The following is a 21,659-nucleotide window of genomic DNA, read 5'->3' as shown; positions in this document are numbered from 1 at the left end:
CGCTCACTCCACACCATCTGCAAGCTGCATCTGTGCAGCCCCATCCACCTCGCTAACAGTCACAGCTGAACTTGACATTAACCCACTTTGAAAGTATGCAATCTGTAAACTCTGAAACTGCACATAGATGTATACACACATGCACACGTGTGCACACACACACACACACATATAGCCCATGCAGAAGTCTGGAGGAATTAGGAGGAAGGGAAAAATTAGCCATGTCTTTTATGAGGTTGCTGTCATGTCTCTGCCTTTGCAGCCTGGGCTTAGTAACATAGAGGCACTGAGTGACGATGAAATGATCTAGGCACCGATGGGTATGAACAGAAACTCACACTGCTGTTTTATTATTATTGACTGACTCCACCGTTCAGAAATATCAAGATGGCTATGACTCCCAAAGTCCAAGAGGAAAGAAACAATTACCAAACAATTTTAAACAAATATTAGGGGTGCAAAGCGTGTGGGGTCATATAAAGAAGTACAAACACCAACAATGGAAAATCTGTTCAACTGCCAATCATCCTGTATCATTACTTCATATTAAAAAAAAAAACTACACCTCCAACATGCTTCCCACTAGACTGTGTTCAAAACAAAGAAGTGATTGTATCCTAGAGGTGGATGAATCTGTTTAAATAACAAATGAACTATGAGACATATAAACTATGAGATACTGTCACATGATTCATTCTAAGGTACATGTGTGTGTTCTCTATATATAGTTTTATCTAGTTTCAACTGGCATCTGGAATTATATAACTGTTACATATAAAACTACATAACTATAAAAATATTTTAGAAACTATATTTTTTGGCTGGAATCATGTTAGACACCTCTGTGCCTTAGGGCACCAGAGACATTCCCTTGTCGGAGGTCCTACCGTTGGCTCAGTGCCTGAGTCAGAACTGGAAATTGGGTTGGCTCTGCTCCTGACCCTAGAGTTTTGCAGACACTGGACTTCAGGGGTGATTCCACTCGGGAGCCTAAATACTCAGCAGACTCTTCTCCCTATCACCCTTCATCTCATCACCTCGGTCAGATGCCACAGCTCTTGTCAGGCTAAACCCTTTGCTCTGTGTGGAAACATCAAGTGGACAATTTCTGTGGAGCCCATGGGCCCAAAGATCCGCCACAGGTGCACACAGGGGGTGGAGCCGCCCCACCGGTGCAGCCTGGGTGCTCTCTCCTGCCCAGGGGTTCTGGGTCTCATCTCTTACCCAGAAACCCAGCACCACCCGAGCCAAGCATCCAACTGTGCCCAACCGCCCCTCCCTCCCCGAGGCAACCTTACGGTCAACCAGGTTGGTTCTGATGAGCATCTCTTGTGAAATCCGGATGACCAACAGAAGGGCAAGTGTCTGTGTTCACACAGAGGGACAGAAGGTGGAAGGTGGTGTCCTGCCGAGGCTGCCAGCCTCCGGTTCTCAAAGGGCCTCCTGGGAAGTGGGGGGGTGCTCTCTTCTGACCAAATTTGAACCCAACTATGAGTCCCATCAAGAATATATGTCCTCATGACACTCTGCATTCAAAGCTCTTACTCTCAAAGGTGGCCTCGCTCAGGAGAAACATCAGTCTGTCTCTCTGTCTCTCTTTGTCTCTCTGTCTCTGTTTCCCTCTCTCTCTGTCTCTGTCTCTCTCCCTTTCTCTCTGTCTGTCTCTTGTGCACACACACACACACACACACACACACACAGAGGCAGGTATTCAAGTCCCATGCTTTCTGGATTCTAGTGGCTCCTCTTCGTCTGAAGCACTCAGTTCAGCAAAGTTGCTTCTGAGTGAACTAATAACCACTGAACAGCAAGGCAGTCTCTTCCAAACACTTTTGATCACATCAAATAGAAGTAAAGCTTATTTTAGCACACCCCCTAAACCTATGCATATTTATTTATTTAGAAACTACACGCCTATACTACTATACTCATACTACTGTACTGTGTAATTATAGTATGCTCAGTGTACAACACACCCCCAAAATAGAAATTAAAATAAGATGAAAACTCAAAAGGCAAATTATGATGGTTTTCCTCCCCCTCCCTTGCTCCTGCATGAATACCTCAGTTTAAACCAGGAGGTCCCTAGGTGACTATATATTTCATGATCACTGAGACTCAGCTTATATCAGCATCCTTGAGTCCACCAGCTGGAAGTTGCAATAGGTGTGTTTGGTTTGGTTTGGTTTTTTATTGATGTACAGTTGGTTTGCAATGCTAATTTCTGATGTACAGCAAAGTGATTCAGTTATACACCTATAAATATATATATATATTCTTTTTTGTCTTCTTTTCCATTATGTTTCATCACAGGATAATCAATATATATAGTTCCCTGTTCTCTACATTCGGACTTTGTTGTTTATCCCTTACACAGATAATAGCTTATATCTGTTAACCCCAATCTCCCGCTCCATCCCTCCCCCAACCTCCCACTGGTGTTGAAGTATCAACTCTACTCCAGAAGGACCTGTATATTCTTGAGCCCCAGGCTCTTCTCTATGAAATGTCATTGGTGCAAAAGCCACAAGGTAGACAGACCTGACCAGCCAGTAGATCAGGAAGCAGGGAGCCCAGAGCTTGGGGCCAGAAGATTGGTTCCTATCCCCTGTGTGAACTTGACCTGCTTCCCCAACCTTGCAGAGCCTGGGTTTCTCAACTGTAAATGGGTGCAATAATCCAGATGGTTGCCAAAAGGACTGGAGATAATATATAAAAAGTAATGGACACAGAGAAGAAGTCAATAAGGAAAAGTGACCATGGGAAATGCCACTGAAAGTATCTAGAATGGAGGCAGGGAAGGAGCCTCTACTGAGCCCAGAACATGGCCTGGCAGCTGTGCCAGGTAGAGCACCACATTGCAGAATGGAGAATTGGCTCTCTTCCTCTCTCTCTCCACGCAGCCGTGCAGAAGTGGTCTTAGTGCTCCGCGGCAGAGGGCTGAGCTTACAAATATTAAAGCTGACCACGTGCTTGCTAAGTCGCTTCAGTCATGTCTGACTCTTTGCAACCCTATAGACTGTAGCCCACCCGGCTCCTCTGTCTGTGGGATTTCCCCCGCAAGAATACCGGAGTGGGTGGCCATGCCCTCCTCCCGGGGATCTTCCCGACCCAGGGATCGAAGCCGCGTCTCTTACGTCTCCTCCATTGGCAGGCAGCCTCCTTAACACTAGAGTCACCTGGGAGGTCCTCTGCAAAGCTGATCACAGCAGCGGGTAATGTTTATTGATTATGTGCTCTGTGCCAGCCCTGGCACTGTGTCCAGGTTTTCCTTGTGTCACCTCGATAAATCCTTCACACAAACCTGTGAATAGGTCGCCTCGTTGCTACTCCTCTTTTTATTCGGGGGTGTGGCATGCAGAGATGAGGGAACTTGAGGTTAGGCTTCTGGTAAAGGAGAGAGCCAGGTTCAAATGGAGGGGTTCTCTCTGCAGGGCCTGAGGAGAAGAGTGGCTATTGCCATTCTCTCAGTTTGGCATGCCAGAGAGCTGAGCTTTATGGAGCTAAAGACTTACTGAAGCGCCTGGACAGAAGGTGATACTGTGAGGAGGTGGGGAGGGGGCTTTGAACCTCAGGGAGCCTCAAGTTGGGGCCACTGTCCACTGACAAAGTCCACTCTCCTGGATGGCTGGCATGCCTCTGAACACATTTGGTGGCTTTAGGTGCCCACCATTGGTGTGAATGCCTCCCCTGGTCACTAGCTACATCCTCAGGGCCCCTCCCCATCAGAGCTGCCCCCCCCCGCGGAGAGAGAGAGATGTCCTGGTGGCCCCAGGATTGCCCATGAAGGATGCCGCTCTAAGCCAGCAGTGCTCAAACAAACATATCCATTCCCAAAATGCTGGTGATAGGCTGGCTGGGGGTGGGAGCGGGGCGAACCGTGACTAAGCCTTTCTTCCCAACCAGATAGTTGTCAGTTTACCAGTCTGGCCATTCGTCTGGAGTAAGACTAGTTTGATTCAATGAGGCACTTCCCGAAAAAACCTTTAGGAGGCGCTCTTTCTGAGAATCATGTAAAGCTGACCCTGAACTGGGAAGACTCGGAGAGATAGCACCTTTTTTAAATGCCGTGTCTAAGGCGCCTCTCTTGCCCCATCCTAGTCCACGTCCTGGGACCAGCGTATGGAAGAACCCACCAAACGACACTCTTCCACCCGCAGTTAGGGACCTCAGACCCCAGTCCATCCTTCAGGAAGCCAGGGAGCCTCTGGGAGTCCTCCTGTCAAAACCCTCACTCTGGCCAGTGTTTTCAGTGATGCTCCCAGTAAGCATTCACATCCAGCTATTCCCATGGTTGGGATAAAAACTCCACCCAGAAGCAGGTGATTAGCAAAACTGGCCTCACCGCCCTCCTGACGACGGACCTCCTCCCCCTCAACAACCCCTCAGTTGCAAAGTCAGAGACCCACTCCCTGATGGGCCTTTGGGAATCATCTCTCTGTCGTTCTGCAAATATCTGCCATTTCAAAAGCCCACATCTCCAGCCCTCTGACATCATTACGAATCCTTCTCTCAAGCAGGTGGATTTGAGGTTTTCTTTTTTTTTTTCTCTCTCTCTCCCTGACCTTATGCATACAAAAGGCACATCTCATCTGATTATTCTACAGCGAGTTACCACAGGGTCGCATGAAGTTTCTTCCCTTTCTCCTTGGGCTCCACGTGGCAAAGGACACAATAATTAATTACATGCTCCCCCCGCCCCACCTCTTCACCCAAGCCAGCTCCCAGCCAGCCAGCGAGAGTCGCAGGCTTGCCTAGAAGCAGGGAGCCTGGCCAGCTTCTAATTGTTGTTATGCAAACATCGTAGTGGGAACAAATTAAAAGGCACTCAGGCTAATTATTCTTCGCAATAAAAAAAATAATAAACTAAGCTCCTTTGGAAAGGTGACTCTGTGTTAGACTCGATTTCCTTGTACAGGGTATGAAGGGAAATAAAAATTTCATGGTGTGAACTGAAAGATTATCACTGAGGAATTCTTGTGACTCAGAAAACGCCCTGCCATGCTTAGAGCCAGCTGCCTACACCTCAGGGCCTGGCCTGACCCCCAGCTCCACTTCCCTTCCTCCTTCTTCCATCTTCCCTCCATGGGCTCCACTTGACCTTTACTGAGGATGAGTTCTTTCTGGGGAGTCCTGGCCTCAGGTCCAAGCTGACCCTCTCTCCCCACAGTGGTCTCCCTCGGAGGGCCAGTGACCCCCACCCCCACGCCACCATCGTTTCGTGTGACAGATTTTACCCCCCTCCCACATCAGTTTCCAGGTGGCTCAGCTGGTGAAGAATCTGCCTGCCCAATCCAGGAGACATAAGTTCAATCCTTGGGTCGGGAACATCCCTTGGAGGAGGAAATGGCAACCCACTCCAGTAGTCTTGCTGGGAAAACCCCATGGACAGAGGAGCCTGGTGGGCTATAGTCCATGGGGTCACAAAGAATTGGACAAGACTGTGCAACTGAGCATACAAGCACACACACGTCTGGTTAGAACCCAACAGGTCATTGACGCAGAAGCAGTTGTTTCAACACAGCCTCTTCCCTCTAAGTCAGCTTTCCTATAAGAACCTCACAACCTGCAGGAGTGAAAAACTGAGGGACCTTGACCCCACAGCTTCATGTCAGCCTGGACCACCCCTGTGGCCTGGGCCTGAGGACGGGTTCTGGAAAAGTCTGCAATGGGAGAGCGAAGAGAGGGAGTCCTCCGTCTCCTCAGGGAACCTGTCCCACTCTCCCACCTCCCTATGTCCCCACGCCCCCAACCCCGACCCCGCCATGGCCCCCAGGCTCAGCTACATCCTGCTTCCGGTTTGGGAAAGCTTCCGGTCTTCACATGAGATAACTGACACTGTTGCTTATAAATGATGACAAGCACAGCTAACATTCGCCGATAGTTCATAATGTGTCAGGCAGGATCCCTCCTTCATCTCTTTTAATCAAAAAATTTGTATGTAAGTACAACTCTTTTCTTTTGAAAGGGACTGTTGTGGGTTTTTTAATTAATTGGTGCTGGAACCCAGAAAAATAATATAGAAGATCTTATTTGCAAAACAGAAATAGAGACACAGATGTAGAGATAAGCATAGCTCTTAATCCCCGGTTGATAAAGATTTTAAAGGAGGATGTAGCAGAGATGGGTGAAGAAAGCGCCCCACACAGCTAGTAGGAGGCCGAGCCGGGCGCGGAGCACGGACCCTGCCTCACTCCCTCCCTCCCACCTTTCAACGTGGGGCAGAGCCTCTGTGTGTAAAGCCAGCTCCATTTCCTGCTGTGCTGCCTTGGGCTGACGGCCTCACCTCTATGGGCCCCCGTTTGCTTCATCTGCAGAGTAACAGTGATGACGCTCATCTTGCAGTCGTGAGACCTGTGTTAGGAACGGCACCGGACACCTCGAGTTGATCTTACCGCTTGTAAAGCGCTTTTTCTCTCCATCTGATTAGCCCTTGTGGATTAGACACCATTCAGTTTGATGTTCCCCTTTCCCTCTTTACACAGCAAGGCCCCCCAAATCCCCAAAGTGAACCCTGATCCCATCATTCATGTGACCGTGCGTGGGTATCTGATGCCTCCTGGCTGCTGGCCGCGAAGGACTGGCGTGTTGGATGAGGCGTGCGGTGCAGTGACAGAGGAGCCCGGGGCTGCCGCGCAGTCTCTCCTGCGGCGGTGTGCGCCCTTGCACCCTGGTCAACCCCTCCCTGGAAAACTAAGAGACAGCTGCCTGCGATCTCTCAGTCCTAGCATTCTTTTTTTTCTTTTTTTTTTTTTGAGCTCTTTGTTTCTTTTTTTTTTTTTTTTTTTGCAGCATAGTTGTTTTCCAGTGTTGGGTTAGTCTCTGCTGTACAGCAAGGTGAATCAGCTATGCATATATATACACCCAGTCTTTGCCACCATAGAGCACTGAGTTTCCTATGCTACACATTAGCTTCTCATTAGTTATCTATTTTATATATATCAATAGTGCATATACGTCAATCCCATCTTCCAGTTCATCCCACCCAGCCCCCTTCCTCCCTTGGTGTCCATACGGTTGTTCCCTATGTCTGTCTCTATTTCTGCTTTGCCAATAGGTTCATCTCTACAATTTTTCTAGATTCCACATATACGCATTAATATGCAATATTTGTTTTTCTCTTTCTGACTTACTTCACTCTGGATGACAGTCTCTAGGTTCATCCACCTCTCTGCAAAGGACGCTGTTTTGTCCCTTTCTACGGCTGCGCACTATTCCGTGGGACACATGCATCACATCTTCCTTATCCATCCCTCTGTTGATGGGCCTTTAGATTGCTTCCATGTCCTGACTATAGTAAATAGTACAAAAGAAACATGCCCCCCACTGTTCAGTGCAGCTCTGGTTTTCTAAGTATGGCATCCGGCATCATGCAGCCTGACACTTTGCCCTCTGTTAACTTCACCAGTCTTGACATGGGGGTGGGCTCTTTCTTTGTTGAGGGGACCTGTGTGTCACAAGAAGTGTAGCTGTGATCTGGGTCCACACCCACTAGATGCCAGTAACTCCACCTCTCCAAAATGTGACAACAAAAAGTGCAAACATGGTCCAGTGTCCCTGAGGGCTTCAGTTACCCTGTTTGAGAACTACTGGTCCAGAGATCCCTTAGGAACCAGTGCACTACGGTCACTTCCTATTTATTCATGGGCCAAAGAAATTAAAAAGTGTAGAGGAGACTGAGCATGTTTTCACTCAACGTTCAGAAAACTAAGATCATGGCATCCGGTCACATCAATCCATGGCAAATAGAGGAGGAAACAATCGAAACAGTAGCAGACTTTATTTTCTTAGGCTTCAATATCACTGAGGATGGTGACTGCAGCCATGAAATTAAAAGACATTTTTTCCTCGGAAGAAAAGCTATCACAAACTTAGAGTATTAAAAAGCAAAGACATTACTTTGTCTATAAAGGTCTGTCTAGTCAAAGCTATGGTTTTTCCAGTAGTCATGTATGGATGTGAAAGTTGGACCATAAAGAAAGCTGAGCATTGAATGATTGATGCTATTGAACTGTGGTGTTGGAGAAGACTCTTGAGAGTTCCTTGGACTGCAAGGAGGTCAAACCAGTCAACCGTAGAGGAAATCAACCCTGAATATTCATTGGAAGGACTGATGCTGAAGTTGAAGCTCCAATACTTTGGCCACCTGGTGCAAAGAACTGACTCACTGAAAAAGACCCTCATGCTGGGAAAGACTGAAGGCAGGAGGAGAAGGGGACAACTGAGGATGAGATGGTTTGATCACCAACTCAATGGACATGAGTTTGACCAAGCTCTGTGAGATGGTGAAGGACAGGGAAACCTGGCGTGCTGCATTCCATGGGGTCGTAAAGAGTCAAATGTGACTGAGTGACTGAACAATGAACCACAACAATGATTTGATCCTCCACAGCATGGTTGTACTCCTACACCAAGTTTGAACCCTGGTCCCTCACTATCCCTTCTTGTTGATTCAAGCTGTCTGTAACAGCTAGCAGTCTATGAGCAGGAAGCTTGAGAGCAGAGTGATCTATCATATTCCCCATAATTAAAAGCAGAAACTAAAACCATCCATGATTCCAGTCTACTGAGGACAAACCAAAAAGAACTAATATGCTAGGATTACTTTCCAGTGGAAGCCGGGCCTGTTAACTCAATCTTTAATAGTGTTTCTACTGAAAAAACTAGGGCAAGGGAGAGAAAATTAGGCACTCCGAGAACAATGCCTCTAGTTTGCTTTGGTTAATGTGCACATGTGTGTGTTCAGTCGCATCCAACTCTGACCCTATCGACTGTAGCCCACCAGGCTCCTCTCTTTCATGGGATTCTCCAGGCAAGAATACTGGAGTGGCTTGCCATTTCCTCCTCCAGGGGAACTTCCAAACCCAGTGATCAAACCAAGTCTCCTGAGCCTCCTGTATTGGCAGGCAGATTCTTTACAGCTGAGCCACCTGGGTTAATGTACATAATGATTAAATTCAGAAAACAGAAGTAAGCTGATAAGAAGTGCTAAGAAAGCACTGTTGGAACCTCAAGTTTTATTGAACAAGCACTATTATGTGGCATTTTCCATGGGCTGGGCCCTGCTGTAAGTGCCTTACACACAGAAACTCATGTCATCACCATCACCTAGACAGCAGAGACAATTAGCCTCCTTTTTGACACATGCGTGGCTAGGGCACAGAGTGGTCAAGCAATTTGTCCAAGGCCACAACAGCTGAGAAGTGGCGAGGCTGATTTCACCTGTAGTCTGGTTTTGGATCTTGAGCACTTAACTATTGAACTGTGCCTCTTTCCATGAGATAGTCTTCTGGAGAGGGTATAATCTGGACACTCATATCATCCGGAATAAATTCAAAATGAGCAATCTGAGTCTCTGATTACAGACATCATGGGATGGTAGACTCTGGTTTGATGATGAAAGAGCTCTTGACTGTTGACACTCCTAACAGTGTGTTAAGAGTTTGAAGCACATGGTACTGTCAGTCTGACTCTTTCCAGTGCCTGATTTTGAATAATTCATTTTCCTTCCCTTTTTGTAAAGGGATTGTTAGCAGGTCTTTGATGAGGCTCTTGAAATCTAGAAAATAGATAATCAAAAAGGCCAGCTAATAACTGATCCAAGGACCTACAAATCACTGACGATTTGGTCAAAAGTTTCAAAACTCCCAAAGCACATTCAGTTTCACTTTTCTACACACTATTTTCAAATCCCTTCTAGAAGGATATTTCTCCATTCTGCTGTGCACAATTTCCATCAACACCCCAAATTTCTGGTAGCAGGATCATTGTGGGAAATCACTGTGCAGGTTATGAGTGCTGGGACATGTACCCACGGGGGGTGCTGGGTACTAGAGCAGGTCTCCCCATATCCCCATCACAGACATGACCGGACATGATCTGTGTTTTCTCCCTGAAGCAACAGGGCTACCAGAGTGATGCTCTGATGACCAAGTCCTCTAGGATACCCACTGGAGGAGCATACAAAAGACCACATTCCAGTTCCGGCTGGTGTTTATTCAGTCCGTGAAGCTACCGTAGCACCCACTGAAATGTTATCAATAATTCAAAGTTTCCTGTTCACGGGAGCATTCTCCTAGAGACTCTAAATTCTTCAAGAGAGAAGCTTTTCTCATTCTCTTTTTTCTCTTTATTCCCAATACATGGCAGTGTGCAGGCACTCAACAAATGTTGGATGGATGGATAGATGAACTGAGGGGTGGACCGATGGATGAATAGATGGATGGACAGATGAGCAGATAGAATGTTTAGAACGTTGGTGCTCCATCAGCCTTGTACTTACTGCTGAGCTGTAGAAACCCCAGTGGGTACGAGCAAAAGAGTCCACAGTGACAATTTAACCCTCCACAGCATATTTGTACTCCTATGCTTGATTTTGTACCCTGTACACACCTATACAACCATGGCAGAGAGCAAGTAACTAGGACCTCCACCCAGACTTGGTTCCCCCTTAAGACTTGTGATCAGCTAAGAACAGGAAGGAATATGTGGGCATACTGGAGCAAAGAAGAGCAAGTGGCAGGGGCTGGTTCCACTTCTGTCCAAAGAGTGTCGAGCTAGAAGTCCCGTGGATGTTCTTTGTGGGAGGCTAGGCAAGTGTAAGAAGAAGCATTGAAAAATGCTACACAGTCAAGGGGTTTCTTTCTGTTCCCGTGCTTTAAATAGGATACATATGTGGAGAGAGGAATGCCCATGACCGAGACCGTCGTACTCACAGGACTGAAAATGAGGTCCCACTGGGTTACCTCTACAACAGCAAACAAACACCAGAAAAGATGCTCCTGTCATCTGCTCAAAGAAACTTTTTTAAATGGGAAATCTTAACTATCTCTTTTCCTGTTCGGAAGAGGGAAGTACTGGAACATCAGAAACAGCTGGTGGATAACACACAGTAGGTTTTGCCTGAAGTTCTAGGTCTTGCCTGTCTTGGTGAAGTCGGGGATTGGGCATGCATGTGGACTGTCCTGCTGGACCTCAGACCCATCGTGTCCAGCACCATGTCTCTATACCCTTCAATTGATTACTGTTGTGTAGTTGCTCAGTCGTGTCCAATTCTTTGCAGCCCACCAGGACTGTAGCCAGTCAGGCTCCTCTGTCTACGGGATTTTCCAGGCAATAATATGGAATAGGTTGCCATTTCCTTCTCCAGGGGATCTTCCTGACCCAGGGATCAGACCAGAATCTCCTGCATTAGCAGGTGGATTCTTTACCATCTGAGCCACCAGGGAAACCCATCTGTCAATTTAGGGGAGCATTATCTTCAGGGAAATGTTGGGCAGGTGATGTATTATGTGGCTTCCCCTTCCATTCCAAGACTTTGGGCATCTGTTGAATAATTGCAGGGTCTGGTACTCCAAATCACCCCTAACCATTCCCCAAAAGTCCCTCTGCACATAAATCCCCTTTAGCCAAGCCTGAACTTTGGGCACGTGGAAGCACCCAAATTTGTCCATAAGCCATGTCTTTGCAGGAGAGGAATTCCCTGAAGGTTAGACCTCATTCTTTGCTCCATTCAAGAATGTTCCTTAGTGGATCTTCTGTTCAAGTAAATGCCTTATCTTTGTAATTGGCATACTTTTCTTTAACATTTGGTCTCCTGGTTCCTTCCTCAGGGGCTTGTTTGCTCAGATCCTTTCTTTTATTGAGATCACATGTAGGGAACTTCTTGGCAGAGTAGTCCCTCCTCCGTACTTTTCCTATTTTCTTCTCTATGCCTGTCACCTTTGAATATCTTAAATCAGTGGTTCTTAACTGGAGAGAGAGGGTGAGAGGTGTGGGAGTAGTTTAGTCCCCAGGACACGTTTGGCAATGTCTAGAGACATTCTGGGGCTTCCCTGTTTGCTCAGCTGGTAAAGAATCTGCCTGCAATGCAGGAGACCTAAGTTCCATCCCTGCGTGGTCACAGCTGGCGGGGAGTAGCAGAAGTGGCATCCATGGGGTGAGACCAGAGGACCTACTGAACATCCTTGATGGCACAGAACATCCTTGCCATCAACAAAGTATTCGCTTCTGTTGTTTAGTTGCTAAGCTTAGTTGTGTCCAACTCCTTAGCGACCCCATGGACTACAACATGCCAGGGTCCTCTATCTTTCAGTATCTCCCAAAGTCTGCTCAAATTTATGTCTATTGAGTCTGTGATGCTATTGAATCATTTCGTCCTCTGTCGCCCCCTTCTCCTGTTGCCTTCAATCTTTCCCAGCATCAGGGTCTTTTCCAGTGAGTCAGCTCTTCACATCAGGTGGCCCAAGTATTGGATAATCAGGTCCCACATATGAATAGTTGAGAAATCCAACCACCAAAATGATGATTGTAAAGACATATTTCTGCCCTTTATTCCCTTTTAGCATTTTACATGGAGAAGGCAATGGCACCCCACTCCAGTACTCTTGCCTGGAAAATCCCATGGACGGAGGAGCCTGGAAGGCTGCAGTCCATGGGGTCGCTGAGGGTTGGACACAACTGAGCGACTTCACTTTCACTTTTCACCTTCATGCGTTGGAGAAGGAAATGGCAACCCACTCCAGTGTTCTTGCCTGGAGAATCCCAGGGACGGGGGAGCCTGGTGGGCTGCCGTCTTTGAGGTCGCACAGAGTCGGACATGACTGAAGTGACTTAGCAGTAGCAGCAGCGTTTTACTTTCTAAAAAGTGTAACTCTCCTTGCTTTTTGAAATTGGGGCAATGACTGTGCCTTTAGAACAAGTATGTGTCAAAGGGTAAATGGGGAACCTGTAAGGCCTTAGAAATTATGTCACTTTGGGATCTCCAAGGACTTCCATAGTTCAGCATCCACTGTAGGCATCTCAATATTATAAAAAGGAATTCTAATCTGTTTTCTATGTGGAGGAAGGAGCTATTACTGTAAAGAGGTGATCTGGAGACTATCATAAGGCCTTTGAATATCAGAGGAAAAGGAAGAAGACAGAAGAGAACTGAGTATGAACAGTCAAGACTGAAGGGACATTGAACATGAAAGTGTTAGTTGCTCAGTCATGTCCGACTCTTTGCGACCCCATGGACTGTAGCCCACCAAGCTCCTCTGTCCATGGGATTGTCCAGTCAAGAATACTGGAGTGGGTAGCCATTGCCTTTTCCAGGGCTTCCCAACCCAGGGATCAAACCCAGGTCTCCAGCACTGCAGGCAGATTCTTAACCATCCGAGCCACCAGGGAAGCACTGAGAAACCCCAGAGCAGAGGCTGGAAAGAGGAAACCAGGAGAAGGAGTTCTTGGAGCAGAGTCAGGGGCACGACCACGCTGAGGCTGACCAGATGCTGACACGGCTGTGTCTAAAGCCTGAGAAGGAAGGTCTTCCTGCAGAGGTTAGAAGATTCCCTTAAGTGAGAAGCTGTGGACTGGAGGGCAGCAGCAGGGTGGGCCAGGAGAGCAGTGGGTCTGAAACTAAGATGATGGTAAAGGTGTGGGAAGCAAGGAATGGCCTAGAACATAAGCAGACATTCATCCACACTTGGGTTAAGGAGCAGGGAACCAGGGGTTACTGGAAGCTGCTGGGGGCTCAAACCTCTCAGCAGTGCCTTGTGAACTATTATTGTTATGCTGACTTTGAAGATAAAAACACGGAGGCTCAGGATTTAGATAACGAAAACCAGCATTATGAAGCTTAGAAAGGTTAAGAAAGAAAAACCAGATTTCATGACCAGTAATAACCCTGGCCATGTCAGGATTAAAACAGAGGTATGCTTACAGCTTTCAGCTAAATCATTACATTACTACCATTCTTTCAATCTATATGTCATACACTGAAATCTCTTCCAGCTTGAGCTTGGAGTTGGGCTATTGACCACCACCAACAGGACAAAAAAAAAAGTCAGATCAAGAGACAGTGGGGAGAGGCCACCCAAGAAATCTAGCAATGGGGAGTGGGAGTGAAAAGCAAACAGCCGCCCCTTGGATCATAGATTTAATAGTCTAGATTTCAAGTAGAACGGAAACTATATTAACGAAAGGAAATTCCTTCCCCAAGTCACACAGCAGACAGATGAGCGAGGGTCCACACGCCCTTTTTCTTACTTCCTCTGTGTCTTTTGTGACCGTAGCACCAGATTCTCAATGCTTTCATCACTTTTTCCCTTCCCAGCTCCTTCTGATCCTGGGACCTAGGGTGCCAGGTTTATCACACTCGGTAAAACCTGTCAGTAATGACCCATCAGTAAATTTACTGAACACGTGACGGGTGTGGGTGACATCGTGTTGACAAAATGGCCTGGAATGCAAAGATCATATGGCATGAAACATCTCTCCAGAAGCTTAGTGTCCAGTGAGAGGTGCAAAGCCAAGCAGCAGAAACAGGCAGTGAACGCAAGGAGCAGGGAACAGCCCAGCCCAACCCAACAGTCATCCCAGAGCAGGAAAAGAACTGATTGCTGAATGAGAAATCGCCATCCGAGGAGGGCTCAGAGAGGAAGAAGAAGTCATTTTATACAGAGCTGGGAAGATGGAGATGAAAAGAAGGAGACAGCCGTTCAGAGTGGGTCAAGGAGTGCTCACAGGCAACCAAGGGGCCTCTTCAGCACACAGGTGAACAGGCAAACTAAAGGCAGAACTTTGAGCGCTGCCATAAGAGTGCTGGACTTGAACTTGCAGACCAGGCAGTACATCAGAATCCCCTGGAATGTCTGTTAAAATGCAGATTCCTGGATGCCGTGAGAAATAAGATTCAGGACCCAAGAGTCTGCATTTTAACCGCCCTATAATCTTAGTCGTACTTTGAGAAATACTCGGCAACAGGGAGCCCTTGACTGATTTTGATGAAGTCAAAATGGAATCTTCATGAAATTTCAGGGCTTAGCAAAATTTAGCAGAAATTTTTTTCTACATCTGACAGCACCGCCTTTGGCAAGACCTACACATTCTGGATTGTGAGCCCTCTCTTGCCATCTTATTCATATCCTGTGGATTTCCTAGTCCAGTCCCTCAAAATCTAAGTCTTAGTGTTAATTCAACGTGACTCAAAAATATATACTTTATAGAGCAGACCGCAAGATCCTAAAGGAAGTCTGAGATCAAGTTGGGTCTAGAATATTCAAATATGGGCTCCAATTTCTTACTGCTACCCAAAAGTGCACAGCTTCTGGAAAATGTGGACATTCGTTGAATTCCAACTGTGAGATGTAAATGTTTCCATCAATAGGAAACCTTGACTAAGTTGGGTTTGGGAGGTTGTGTTTTTACATCTCACCCTTGGGCTTCCTCGACAGCTCAGCTGGTAAAGACTCTGCCCACATTGGGGAAGACCCTGGTTCAATTCCTGGGTCGGGAAGACCAACTGGAGAAGGGATAGGCTACCCACTCCAGTATTCTTGGGCTTCCCTTGTGGCTCAGCTGGTAAAGAATCCGCCTGCAATGTGGGAGGCCTGGGTTCCATCCCCTGGAGAAGGGAAAGGCTACCCACTCCAGTATTCTGGCCTGGAGAATTCCATAGACTGTATAGTCCATGGGGTCGCAGAGTCGGACACGACTGAGTGACTTTCACTTCACTTTCATCCCTCCTCTAACTCTAGGCTCCGAACATCATCTTCCCTGAATCCCTGAAGGTGTTGCCTATTAGGATTGAAGAAATCTTTTGGCTCATTCAAGCTTCCCTTCCCTCTGGAACACAAAGGAAGTTTCTTCTCCATTAGCAAGGTGGCCAGTGTTAAACCCAAGCCACAGGAATAAATACAGCTGGGCTGAAACTGGATGGCCTGCATTAGGGTTCCTCCTAAATGCGGACTCCTCTGCACGTACCTTGTAGTCTATACAGAGACTGGCGGCAAGAAATGCACGGAGAGTGACAAGATAGCAATCTCCCAGAGCCTGGCCATTCGCAGTGTGGTCTTTGGACCAGCAGACCAGCATCACTGGGAGCAGGGTTTAAAAGTGCAGAGTCTCAGATGGGGGTCCCAGACCTGCAGCCACCAGAGTCTGCAGGTTTCAAAAGAGCTGCAGGTGACTGGCCTGCACTTTCTAGTTGGCTTGCAAATGAAAAATTTCCTGCAGATTACAGTTTAAGAAATACCCTTTTCTGTCTCCAACCTGTGCCCCCCCCCCCCCCCCATTTGGGCTTCTCTGCCTAGGGGTGCTTGCAGAGCAAGACTGGGCAGTGGAATCAGTTGCCGGGAGGGGCGGGTGGCGGAGGGAAGGCGGGTTGCACTTGCTCCAGCCTCCTGGTCCTCCTTGAAGTCCTCCCAGCCGCTGCACCTGCAGGGCTGTCGCCTCTCTGGGAAGACCCTTGAAGCTGAGACACTCCACCCCCCACCCCCGCCCCAGGCCTTGCCTGTAGGGTGGGGCTGGACTACCTCTTTTCTCTCAAAGAGCCTGGGATGCTGACAGCCTCAGATGGAGGCATCCTGTTTGTCGAAAAATAAACCGGCAGTTAAAGCAGGGTTGCGAGAGCGAGAAAACCACAGGCCTGCGCGCCGCTGATAACGCGCGGGCGGGCAGCTTTTGCAGAAGTTCCGTCGCTGCAGCGCGCAGCGCGCCAGGGCCCGCGCCACCGCCTCCTTTCCTGTCTCTGCCGCTCGCGTCCTCGCCGTTTCTGGCTGTTACCTCTGCTCCCGCTCTTTCAGTTACTTCACTCGTTTTTTTTTTTTTTTCTAAAGGATCCCCTCGCTGCCTGGCGACGAGGGATGGAGGGACGACTCTCCCGGCGGAGGGGTGCGCATATTCACAGCGGGGCCCGAAATGTACAAGCTGTCATGCAAAAGACGGTTTTAGGAGAGACGGAAGTTTCTCTTTCCCCTGCAGTGTGGCATGCTTTGACCTGGCTTTCAAAAAGCAGGACAAAGAAAAGGCGATCCAGATAAGACCCGAAGACCTAAATGTTGTATAAAAGAGGAATAACAGAAGCAAATTTGAAAATATCACCCAAGTCCAACAATCCAGATTGTTCTCTTGCTTGGAGCAGGCTAACCTGGCCTGATTCCCTGCGGTGAATAGCTAATTACCAATCTTCCCCTTTTGGGGGATATTAAAAGCTCTTTCCCCCTTCGCCTGTTATCAGATAAGCAAAGCAGATGAGAAGTTGGTGGGTAACCACAGGTACAACCACAGGATTCGCTGGAAACCAAACGACTTGACCCTCCAAGGCAAGGGTGTAATTGAGAAGTAACCTGAAAATAGGTTCGCACAAGCTGTAAAACTCACTGTTCTCAAGTCAGTCACTGGGACTTCTCTGAGCTTCAAAAGGATAACCGCTCCCCCCCCCCCCCCCCTCTCTCACACACACACACACACATACACACAGGAACATTACCAGCCACAGAAGACAGCTCCTACTGGGGCTAATTGAAAATCCAGCAGAAGGAGACCACCGAGCTTTCAAGGGGTCCCGATTATCGCTGGGGCGGTTAGCTACCGTGAAGTTTCAAATTTGCTTCTGCTATTCCTCTTTGTCCCAAAAGGCAAGCTAGAAACAGACCACACCCATTCATTAATGTTGCACTGTTCCTGACGAGTAACTAGGCTGGGTGAATAAGAATCTACCTATGTTTAAGGATTTCCAGAGAGTTCTGTCATTTTTCCACTTCTTTCCCTGGAAACTTCTTCCAGTTTTCTTCTGTTGAGCAGTTCTCCACAGGAAATCACTCCTCTGACCTCTTATTAGGGAGCTCCTGTTCCCATTCCTGTGACCTTTGTTCTTTTATCTCAGATGTGGCCTCATGTGGTTGAAGTTCTTTTTTGTTGTTGTTTTTTGGTTTTCCTTTATTTATTTAGTTATTGACTATCAAAGAAGAAAACAAATATTTTTTGAGTACCATTTAATTTATTTTTGTTTTTTTGGTGGGGGAACTCACTCTTAATATATCTTTTATACAAATTGATAAAGTTTTAATTGGAGTATAGTTACTTTACAGTGCTGTGCTAGTTTCTGCTGTACAACGATGTAGGTCAGCTCTATGTATAAAATATCCCCTCCCTCTTGAGCCTCCCTCCCACCCCACTAGGTCCTCACAGAGCAGAGCTAAGTTCTTTGTGCTATACAGCAGCTTCCCACTAGCCGTTTTATCTTTTGTTTGATCCAGATAAATAGAAGGCCCTATACATTCTGGCCAATCTAGGTATAGACAATTAACTCAACTGGAACGATGAAATAAAGGAGTGAAAACTCAAGTCAAAGGATGGTTGATGCTTAGGGATAAAGGAGAAGTTGAGATGGGCTGACGTGAGCCAGGTAAGATTGATGGGATACAGTCTGATGGGGAACATTGGCTGTCTCCTAAGACTGATTTAGGTCATAGGAGGTGCTGGGGGGAGGGGAGCTGCTGCTCATGAGGGGATGGCCCATGCAGAGCTGTAAAGACACTTAAGGAGGAACTTTCCTTTGTGGGCAGTTGCCCAAATTGATGCGTGATTATTTTTCTTACTTACTCTGCAGACCTCAGCGATGCCCTAAATGAGCTATCTCATTTTAAAATGATCATAAACAGATGAATACAAAGATGGTGACTAGAAAATAATAGATCTGATTTTAACGATGTATTCTGGAATGTTACACATCTATAATTGCAGTGTCCTTCAAAGTAGTCCCCTGGGGGAAGTATACCATCATTCCAACAGCTGCCTTATTATTTTAAGCCTTTTGGAAGCTACTTTTATGAAATAGTTTTCAGGGCAGTTTATTGGTAAAAGCAAGTAAGATAATCTCATGACTTTTAGATCCACCTCATTTTTGACCCAGACAAGCATTACCAGGCTTGATTGGCTACCTGATTTATCACTAGTTTCTGGATTAAATGGCTTCTGGATGTTTCTAAAGATCAAATCCATTGCTGATGTTCCAGACATTGTGGTCATTCCAGAAAGTATGCTCCATGCTTCTCTGAAAAAAAAGAGTTCTACTGGATGCTGAGAATTTCAGCATCACCAAAATACAATGTAAAATGGAACGAGGCGATATTAAAAAGTCAGCTTTAACTTACAGCTACACCTAATTAAAAAAGAGCACAGAAACCAAAAAATAACCACCCTGATGCACTAATGTCATGATGTAATACCTTTACTCTTAGGTTTCTTGCACTGGTAAGGAACTTTACAGTGTAACTGATCATCACTATTTAAAAAGTTAAAAGAACAAGATGCAGAAAGCACATTGAAATTCTGTAGTCTTTGGGGGAATGCTAAGTGATCAACTATTACCCAAGACATGCTCTACTGATTAATAGCAGGCTGATGACTACGTTGTGCTGTATCAGGGGACTGGTTTGGCTGCTGTAACAGAGAGATTCCAAATTATTGGGCTTCAACAGGATAGAAGTGTGCTTCTCTCTCCGTTATAGAAGTCTAGGTAGATTGGTATGGGATCTTCATAATCACAAGAAGCCAGCTCTCTTCCCCTCTAACATGTGGTTCTTAACTTATGGCTCAAAATGGCTTCTCTAGTCCCCATATCACATCCACATCCCAGCCAGAAGGAAGGAAGAATATGGAAGGAGAAGATCTATCCTTTCCCTTTAAGACCAGGTTCAGAAATTCGCTACAACACTCCTGCTCACAATCCACCCTCTAAACAAACACCTAGGGGCCACCTAGCTGTAAGGGAAGCTGGGAAATGTGGTCTTTTGCTGGGCAGCTATATGCCAAGCTAAATATATGTTTCTATCTATTCACATTTAGTATATTAATGCATATTTATATTATGCAAAACACACAGTTCATATAAGTATATAATATATAATAATATAATAAAATATTTAATACATAGTTATACTGCTATATTATTATATAAAATATAATTGTTTGTTGTTGTTTAGGCACTAGGTTATGTCGACTGTTTTGTGACCCCATGGACAATTTCCCCTGTCCGTGGGATTTCCCAGGCAAGAATTCTGGAGTGGGTTGCCATTTCCTTCTCTAGGGGATCTTCCTGACCCAGGGATTGAACCTATGTCTCCTGCATTGGCAGAAGGATTCTTTAGACTTCAGGAACCACCAGGGAAGCTGTATAGCTGTATTAACTTGACCCCATGGACTATACAGTCCATGGAATTCTCCAGGCCAGAATACTGGAGTGGGTAGCCTTTCCCTTCTCCAGGGGATCTTCCTAATCGAGGATTGAACCCAGGTCTCCTGCATTGCAGGTGGATTCTTTACCAGCTGGACCACAAGGGAAGCCTAATAATAAAATAGAAGTAGTTTAATGCATAGACTTTAAATATATTAACATATGATTTTAATATGATCATTGTAATAATGTATCTTAACTTATTAATATAACATATTAACATAATAATATAATACATATCAGCATCTACTACTATATAAAGATGTAGCTAATATATTTATATTTTGGATGTCATCTATATATTATCTATATGTACAAAAGGAGCAGTCTGACATCCCAGAGCTTCTGACACCCATGGGTGCTCCTCGAGTTCTCCCTCCAGCACTCTCAGCAGTCCCCCACTGTGGACCAGGTGATTCTGGCCTGATTCCGGAGCATCACCCCCTCTACCTTTTTGCCGTCTGCAAGCTTCTGTCCCATTGACATCTAGATGGGTTTGCATGTGGGGAGCACCCAAGAGAGAAAGTAGCAGTGCTCAACCAGGACACAAAGTGCAGGAAAAGCCTGTCTGGCTCCCAGGACCCTCGGCCTCACTATGGAAAGGCAAGCCAGGTCACTGGCAGCCCCCTGCTTACCATGTAGCGTCAGGTTCAGCCCATCTGCCCGCCACAATGGGCAGTAGGACCAAGAATCCCAGAAGGAGAAGGGAAACCTCTATGGGTGAAGACGGGCCTCGTCTTCCTACAGCAAGGACAGATGGGTTTCAAACCTGTCACGCCTGACTTATCTCTCAAGAGTCGCTTGCAAATAATCAGGAATTTTGCCTGCTGGGAGTGTGAACACAGCCCTCATTCAAAATGAACATACTGAAGTTTAGAGTTCAACCACTTGTAGGACAACATATATAACACAATGCTCAAAATTTGTGGCTGCCAGATTATTTTACTATGGTTTACGGTCATCTGCATTTGAGGTCATTTACACCTGTGATCTCTGAATGGTGGAAACATGATGTTGCGGACGCTGCTGCAGTGGGGAGATGGTGCTGATGGGTGATCGCTGACATCTACAAAAACCCTACAGGCATTTTGTCCTGGGGAGCTGCTTGTTATTTGTAAAAAGTAAATAATTTACCTATTGTATATGCATATGTTTTCTATGTATAGTAAACCAGCTGCAGGCTGTCCTTGACACCAAATGCCATTCTGGGTAGGTCTGAGAGGACCACAAACTCCATCAAAAGCAAGGCCAAGAAGGAAACTCTTTGTTCCTAATTCTCTAATTCTCAACCATCTAATTCACAACCCCAATTCTCACCATCCCTTGATTGCACACACCCAGTACACACCCTTCCACTCCCTTTATCCTGTTCAAAGACCAGCCACGCTTCTATCTTCAGTGCTGTGCACAAACCACAGGACTTCCAAGCAGCTCCCTCAGGAAAGTTGCTATTACCCACAGGTCACCTCAGCCACCCCTGAATCTGTGCCCAGCACAAATTAGACGAATGATGATCCCTCAGCAAATTGCTTTTGGTACTTAAGTTGTTGTTGTTCAGTTGCTCAGTAGCGTCTGACTCTTTGCAACCCCGTGGACTGCAGCACCCTAGGCTTCCCTGTCCTTCACTATCTCCCAGAGTTTGCTCAAACTCATGGCCTTG

General features: G+C 46.5%; 1 protein-coding gene across 2 annotated transcripts in view; it reads left to right on the top strand.

The window, feature by feature from the left end:
• Positions 1 to 21,659, top strand: part of RUNX1 (RUNX family transcription factor 1) — a 267,232-nt gene that overhangs the window by 11,425 nt on the left and 234,148 nt on the right. The gene's annotated exons all lie outside the window — the stretch shown is intronic.

This window comes from Budorcas taxicolor, chromosome 1 (assembly GCF_023091745.1).
Source record: "Budorcas taxicolor isolate Tak-1 chromosome 1, Takin1.1, whole genome shotgun sequence".
NCBI lineage: Eukaryota > Metazoa > Chordata > Mammalia > Artiodactyla > Bovidae > Budorcas > Budorcas taxicolor.
Note: the sequence above shows the minus strand (reverse complement) of the source record. Positions and strands in the feature narration are given on the sequence as shown.